The following is an 8566-nucleotide window of genomic DNA, read 5'->3' as shown; positions in this document are numbered from 1 at the left end:
GCAATTTTAGTGAGTTACCAGGAGTTACTGGTGGAATCAAAGATCCTCCCACCACTGGCTTCCCCTCTGCGAATTGCTCCCCCACCTTTGAATACCCGTCTTCTCTGCCCTCATGTGACAGGCTTAGAAATGTAATAGATAACTGGTGTAAAGATTGCAATTACTCTGAAGAATGCAGAAATTACAAGTAACTCAAGTCTGCACAAAATAAAATAAAAACTAAAAAAATGCTTTGTTGCTTGTGGTAATTACATCTCCATATTCCACCACTTCAAAGCAAATGACTGGCGACGAACATTGGAGCCGCAGTAAACTTCACCCAACTTCGGGTGATAGGCAGAAAAGTCATCGATGAAGTAACAATCCAGGGCGAGTGGTTCTAGCGCTGAGCGCACCGCAGTTTCCAGTGGACAGTCACCATTTATCAGAGGTCCGAACGGCTTTGGTATACCCAGGTATTTGCCGAGGATGATCATGTTCACCTAAAGGGACAAAAAGTACTATTACTCTTGTTTTATGGCACATTTACGGTGCAGTGCAGTCGAGGTGGTTGTGCTGCAGATACCAGGTGCCTTGGAATCCAGTCAATTTGACACTGAACTGCGTAAATGGAAATTAGCACAGGTGACCAAAAGCTTGGTCAAAGAGATAGGTTTTAAGGAGCATCTTGCAGGAGGAAAGAGAGGTAGAGAGGCAAAGAGGTTTAGGTAGGCTGTTCCTATAATATAAACACAGCAACAAAAGTTACCTTTGTCCTTCCACAGCCACAAAGCTGCATGCCGGTCTATCAGGTTTTCAGCAGTGAGGGCATGGGAGTGCAGGAGCAAAGGCAAGATCAAAGAAAAGTGTTTTGAAGGGGCTTTGGAAAGCAGAAAGAGAGGTGGCAACAAACAGAGCTAGGCAGGAAGCTTCAGACAGCAGGAGTGTAGTGACTGCATGAGAAGCCAGCAATTGTGGAGTGGAGGACAAGGAGAAGCCCAGTGTTGGAGGAGTGGAGGATGTGTGTGTGGCGTGAAACAGGATGAGATCAATAAGGTATGATGGGGCAAGGCACAGGGAGCCAGTGACACTTGGAGAGGATGCAGATGAATGGAGTGTGGGTCAAAGTGCATTTGAGGACACAGGCTGAACACTTTCCAATGTGTTGCAGCTTGTAGAGGCTGAAATAGGGAAGTTGGCTGGGAGAGCATTGGAAACATCGCACCATGAGGTGATAAAAGAATAGACTGGGGTTTCAGCAGTGGAGGGGGTTAGGTAAGGAGATGAGCTCCATTCTCTTTTCAACCCCCTCCACCTTTTACTCACCATGTCTGGAAACCACGACTTTGCTTTTCCATACTGCTGATCCAATGTAAACAATGCAGGAATATCAAGAATATCTTCCTCATCTAATCCCAATTCTTTCTTTAAAACATCTCGGTTCCAGTCAACGCATCGCTGAGAAAAAGATCAGAAAGAATAAAGGAAGCGAAAGTAAGAAAATGAACAACAATGATACAGAATTTCATACAAAGTATGATTAAACTTAACCTGATTATCCCACTGCGATGGTGGCGGGTAGCATACTGCGGGATGCAGTCGAGGACACTCGTGTCAAAGGCAGTGTCTCGATTAAGGAGATCTTTAAAGTGCTCCTTCCAGCAGGTCCTGACTGCCTCAGTGTCCTTGATGAGTGTCTCCCTGTTCTTGGCCAGCAGTGGGGTGGGGCCTTGGGTGATTGGGCCGTAGGTGGACTTGACTGCGGTGACATCGACGATGAGGTTCAACGCATCCAGTACGCCAGTGCAGCCTTCAGCCACCTGAGGAAGAGTGTTTTCAAAATCAGGCCCTCAAATCTGGCACCAAGCTTATGGTCTACAGGGCTGTAGTAATACCCGCCCTCCTGTATGGCTCAGAGACATGGACCATATACAGTAGGCACCTCAAATTGCTGGAGAAATACCACCAACGATGTCTCCGCATGGTTCTGAAAATCCCCTGGGAGGACAGACACACCAATGTCAGTGTTCTTGATCAGGCCAACATCCTCAGTATCGAAGCACTGACCACACTCGACCAGTTCCATTGGGCGGGCCATACTGTCCGCATGCGAGACATAAGACTCCCCAAGCAAGCATTCTACTTGGAACTCCTACACGGCAAGTGAGCCCTAGGTGGGCAAAGGAAATGTTTCAAGGACATCCTCAAAGCCTCCTTGATTAAGTGCAACATCCCACCGACACCTGGGAGTCCCTGGCCAAAGACCGCACTAAGTGGAGAAAGAGCATCTGGGAGGGCGCTGAGCACCTCGAGTCTTGTCGCCGAGAGCATGCAGAAAACAAGCGCAGGCCGCGGAAGGAGCGTGCGGCAAACCAGACTCCCCACCCACCCTTTCCTCCAATGACTGTCTGTCCCACTTGTGACAGAGACTGTAATTCCCTTATTCGACTGTTCAATCAGGCTGAGAACTCATTTTTAGAGTGGAAGCAAGTTTTCCTCGATTTTGAGGGACTGCCTATGATGATGAATATCCCACTGACTCACCTGCACATAAGCGTTATAGTCGAGCAGGCTTTGATTGCGAAGGAGTTCATTAATTTTGGATAATTGCGTCTGTTGACCTGATTGAAAAATACAAAGCAACATTACTGACCTTATTCAATTGGCTCATTGAATATCTCCTCAATAACCTCAGTGAGGCTGATCAGATATACAGTTCCACCCATTGGTACTCTGCCCCCTGCATTCTTCTAATCTTTCCCAGTCCCCCTTGTGGGCATCTGTACATTTTTAAAGAATATGTTTATTCTTTACTCTGTTGTTCCCACTAACCCCTGCATTACTCTAAAGCAAAATACTGCAGATGCTGGAATCTGAAATGAAAACAGAAAATGCTGGAAATCTCAGTGGGTCAGGCAACATCTGCGGAAAGAAAAACAGAGTTAACGTTTCAGGTCTATGACCCTGTTGATTACTGGATTCTTTTCTCTCAATCTGGTTCAGTGAAATCACTGAGTCGAATACCGATTGTGCTTTAAACAAAGCAAGCTTTTATTTAAAAAGCAAATCCCGATCGGGGACCTTATCAGACAGAAGGAATGCAACTCTGATAGATCGCACCCACTTCCTACGGACAAAGTGACGTTACATTGTAAAGGCACGACGGTTATACATTTTCGGCAAAAGATAACAAGATAGGGCTAGAGTGACATCCTAGTTCAGCCTATCCCTTTTGATCCCTCTTTCCCTTTGTCCACTCATAAGCCGACCTAAGTATGGTCTGATTTTAAACAAAGACCTTCTGTTAATGTTTCAGGTTAATAACATGATTTAATAAGACCTTGAGGTTTTTCTGCAAGCTGTGGGTTTTGTTTCAATATGTGTTAGTGTTGTAACATTTTGCAGTCTCGAGTCTGAGATGTCATAGCTATTCTCCATGAATTCTTTGTTAGCTTATACTGTCCATATATAATTCCCACGTTCTCAACTTCTCGACTTTATACATTTTTAAAACATTCACATTTCCCCCTTTTATCATTCCATGATAACACTTAGGATCATTCTAGGAGTATCGCATTCATCCGTTCACACTCTATTTCCTGAATCATATTGTTGTTAGTGTCGAGTAGTTCTTTAGTTCGTTGGATCATAACTCGGGAGCCCTTGACCACAAGAGGGTTTGCTAACCTTGCCATCATTACTTTACAACAAAGGTTAAGGCAACCAACAATCAAACAACAGGTAATTATTACTACGATGAGAATAATTGCCCCATGCATTAGATAGGATCTCCAAGATCCATCTGATAGCCCATCAACCCAGCTAGATCCTTCTGCTGGTGTGGATAACTTCTTCACCTCCCTTCTTATGTAATCAGCGAGATTGATTATGTTTTCTGAACTATCAGGAATGTAAGTGCAACATTCAGATCCTATCAGGGCACACGTTTCCCCTTTCTCAGCTAACAGGTAATCGAGGGCCATTCGGTTTTGTAATGTTACGGTCCTTATTGCTCCATTTCAGCTGTGATGCCCTCCAGAGCTTCAGCAGTATTGTTAGCTATCTGTTCCAATATCGTCTCTAGGTTCTGTACTTCATCCATGAGACGTCCTATCCTGATTGGGAACATCATGACCCCAAAGAACTTGTCGGCGGGGGTGATGGCTCGTTTGTATCGGCTGGAGGCATGTGCTTCCGCCAGGGTACGTACTTGCCGCACAAATGGCACCACATATCCCAGATAACAGGACCCTGTCCATCGCCTAGGCAACCAAGGATATGCCTTATGACCGCACATGAAATACGTGCCGTTAAAAGCTGCTTTCTGATATATTGCTTCCGGGTCCCAGGACTGGGCCCACAAACCTCCACCTGTTTTATTTGGAAGGTGAGAGAGGATGGTGACTCGTGCACCTGTGGTGATGTTGAGACTGTTTGGGCATTTGCTGTACCCTATGATATGTCCCTTGTTACTGGTGTCATTTCAGGTTAGACATATGTCCCCGGTTGGCCTCCCAATCCCCGAGGTATTGGTCAGGGCTAAGAATGGGGGTTCCTTTCCACAGTCGTAGGTTGGTTGGTACCATCCCTGAAACGTCTAACTAATGGGGTCTCCAGCACTCTCCCACTTGGTGACCTCCCCGTGGTCGTTCATGTGGTAACGGTATGATACTCCTCCTGATCTCTGTGATCCCTCTTTTGACCCGCCTTTCCTCTCTCGTATTTGTATTGGCCCCCCTCCCCTCGTGATAGTTTGGCTCTGAATCCATCTGACAGTCTCAGTTAGGGTTAGTGGAACGGGGCGCAAAGGAATTCCCCCTTTGGAATGTAAAGGGATATGTGAACACACCCAACATCTAGAAAAGTTCCCATTTTGCGCATAAACATAAGACATGTACAAAAAGGTGTTTACATGGAGCTCTCGTCTCTGTCTCCCCTCCCATGCGCCGAAACTGTCATATATCAACACTATTATACAGACTGTGGCATACAGACACAGTTTCATCTTCTGGCTCAGGATTCAGATAAATAGTCCAATTATTTTGCTGATTAAAAGAGTTCAGTTTTCCCGTCTCTCTTCTTAGGTCACCGTCGGTGTAGCTGGCTGTCTATCACTACGGGTAAAAGTTCAAACTGGTCCACATTACAATTAGGATGTCAACGGCCTTGTTCAGCTATGGAGAAGAGGAAATCTGGAACAGAAACAGGAATTAGAATAACCAGCAAAATAGGTTCGTTAGAGAGTGGTGAGCTTGCAGTGGTGCAGGTGAACCCAGGCACCCCTCCCCTCAACCTTGGCTGCAGTGGGGGTAGCGAGCAACACCTGAAAAGGACCCTCCCATCGTGGCTCCAATCCCTTCCGAATCCACCTCTTAATCAGGACATACTTCCCAGGTACCACGAGGGACGATTTGGGTAAAAGTGGGAGGTCGAGGTGTGCCTCTCGGACCTGGTTGTGAGCTAGTCGCAGAGCCTGAGTCAGAGAAAGAACATAGGTGGTCATCAGTCGAGCTGAGATACCATATCTAGGAACAATTTCCCTCATTAACACCTTAACAACAGTTTGAGCCTTATTGTCCAGGGTAGGGTAGGCTTCAATCCATCTGCTAAACACATCTACTATTACTAACACATATTTGTAACACTGAACTTTTTGCAACTCAATGTAGTCCAACTGAAATGTCTCAAAGGGACCTTCGGGTAGGGGCGTTTTACCCCAATCACAGGGGACTCCCTTCCCTGGATTATGTTGCTGGCAAACCAGGCAACGACTACTGATGTTCTGGGCGAGCGCCTGGAGTCTAGGGTGCCACCAAGTAGCCAAAAGTGTGTCACTCATGGTCCTTGCTCCACAATGAGTAGCAAAAATGCATACATTCAATAACCCATAGAGCCAACTCGTCAGACATGCAAGTCTGTTCCGCGGGAGTGGTCCAGAGTTTAGAAACATTGTCATAAGTACATCCATAATTTTTCCACAACAGTTTTTCTTTTTCAGGAGCGTCCTCCTGTGCTTTAATAACATCTTGGATGGTTGGCATTGGTTTTTCCGAGGCTAACTTATCCTTCGCAGGATTTTTTAGTCTGACTCATCATTTTGGGGACTACCATCTGTTGGTCACGAGAGGCCTGTTTAGCCTCTTTGTCAGCACAGTGGTTCCCTTTATCTACCGGGGATTTTCCGGTGGTGTGGGCGGTACATTTAACAATGGCAGTGCGCTTGGGGAGCATGAGGGCTTGCAACAAGTCAGATATTAGTTGCATATGGGATATCTCATTCCCCTGTGGGAATAGTTCAGCTTGTTTGGCGGAATAGGCGGTTTCAAAGGCGGCAGATTCCAAGACCTGATTCTCCTGGTTTACTATGGCATATCCTGAAATTCGTGCACCTTCTGGATCAACAGAAGAGCTTCCGTCAACGTACATAATACAATCTGGGTCTTCCATGGGTACATCAACTAAATCTTCCCTGACTGATGAGGCCTCTTGAATTAAAGATAAACAATCATGACTGGGTTCTTCCTCATCTTGGGGTGGCTCAGTAAGAAAACAGGCCGGATTAATTGCAGTACAGTGCTGAAAGGTCAGCTTAGGATTGTTTAGTAAGTAGATCTCATATCTGCTTTGCCTGGCCATGGTAAGGTGTTGAGTCTGCAGTTGACCCAGGAGGGCAGCTACGGAGTGAGAGGTGTTAAGACAACGGTAGCACAGTCTTTCAGAATTGTACAATACAGTTGAAAGGGCCGGTCATAGAGGGGCCGGCCCAAAGCCGGAGCTTGCAGCAGGGCTGTCTTTAGTTCCTTAAAGGCTTGGACGTCTGCGGTTTCTATTTCAAAGCTGCCTTACTTATTTGTATACGGGGTGAGGTGCTTAGTCATCAGGGCAAAATTTGGGATCCAGGATCTGCAGTAATTGATCATCCCCAACCACTGTCGCATTTGTTTAGCTGTGCTAGGGACTGGAAACTGGCAAATTGGTTCGACTCGGCTAGCCTCCAAAGCTCGGTGGATACTCGGTATTGCCTGTGATTTCAGTGGGTACTGTCGGATAGAGGGCCAGTCCACATTGCCCTGCACTGGGATCTCAATCGGATCAATGGGAGTATAACCCACTTGGGAGGGGTCCTCTACCCACACATGAGGATCCACATAGTCAGGTATGTCAGAGCCAGTATGATGCTGCAGAGTCGTTAAGACCTTCTCGGGGTCCCCATGGAATTGGACTGTTCGGCCATGTTTTACAATTTGCACATCCCGGCTGGTAGGGTCAACCTCGTCTATAGCCTGGCGCACCATAACTCCCAAATCTTTAGCGTGGTGGGGAGGTAATACTTCACGAGTAATATGTCGTGCCACCGTTGGGGGCTGTCCATTTCCATAAAATCTGCCTTCCCTTCCGGTCCAGTCACTCTAGCCCTTAATAGAATTTCCTTCACTTCCCCTTCGTGATCCTGATAAAAGTTCTGCAGGTCCTGATTCTTTCCACTGGGATCGTATGCTAGGGTCACGTGATAGGGTGCCTGCGGCAGGTCCAGAGACCACCACTGAGGGGTTCTAGTGGTATACTGCCGCTTAAAGGTTCCCTGTTTTACAATAATCCCATCATCTCCACACTCCAAATGCAACTGGAATTTGCAGAGGAGGTCTCTAGCCATCAAGTTACAGTCCAGATTGGTTGTGATAACAAATCGATGTTCCACCGATTCTTCCTGGTAACCCATTTTAACCGGTTCGGACACCGGGAATGTAGAGACTTGTCCCAGGAATCCTGACAGTCCCTGTGTTTCTGTGAAGGCGGGGAGTTTAAGCTTTGATTGTACAGAAGACATGAAGGCTCCCGTATCTATCAAGAAGGGTTGCCACTCATTCCGAATTTTTAACAATATCATCGGTTCGTCATCCGGGGAGGGTCCCTGCACAATCAAGCTGCGTAGTCAATACGAATAATCGGGGGACGGTTGGCCAAAGGGGTTGTTCTGGGAGAAGTTAGTGTAAGATCCTCGTCCTCTCCCCCCTTGCCCCCCTCCTCGTCCTCCTCTTCCTTTGTCGTGCTGACGGGAGGGACAATTTCTATTCCAATGTCCTTCTTGCCCACAAATAAAGCATCTATCTCGTCTTTCTCAGCCCCGACCTCTTCCCATACCAGGCCAGGGACAGTAGGGCGGTCCGTAATTAGCAGGGCCCGGGCCATTTGGGTGTTTGGTATAACCGTATCCCTGTTTATCCACCCAACCCTGCACGCAACACTGCGGTTCCATCTGGTATCCCCTTGGGTCAGGTTTTGGTCCTTCCACCCGAGGTGGCTCTTCCTTTTTAGTCACGTATTCAGTCTTGACCCGGGTTGTGGGCGCACCTCCCCCCTCTCCTTTCTTTTCCTGCCAATAATATTTAACCGCCCTTTCCATCTGGGCTTTACTGTTATCTGCCCAATTCATATTATTTGTCCGGATAGCGTGAGCAATCGAATAGGGCAGGCACTGAAGTAGGATAGAGCAGAATTGAGGAGAATCCTCTCCTGCCCTGAAGGCATTATCTCCTGATTGACTTCCGTATATTTCAATAAATCTTTCCATGAATTCATCGGCAGT

General features: G+C 46.9%; 1 pseudogene; it reads right to left on the bottom strand.

The window, feature by feature from the left end:
• Nucleotides 1-248: 248 nt before the first annotated feature.
• LOC139228826 (protein-arginine deiminase type-2-like) overlaps nt 249-8566 on the bottom strand; it is a 39323-nt pseudogene continuing 31005 nt past the window's right edge.

Source organism: Pristiophorus japonicus, chromosome 18 (genome assembly GCF_044704955.1).
Source record: "Pristiophorus japonicus isolate sPriJap1 chromosome 18, sPriJap1.hap1, whole genome shotgun sequence".
In the NCBI taxonomy this organism is placed as follows: Eukaryota; Metazoa; Chordata; class Chondrichthyes; family Pristiophoridae; genus Pristiophorus; species Pristiophorus japonicus.
The sequence above is the reverse complement of the archived record's forward strand: the minus strand, read 5'-3'. Positions and strand labels throughout refer to the sequence as shown.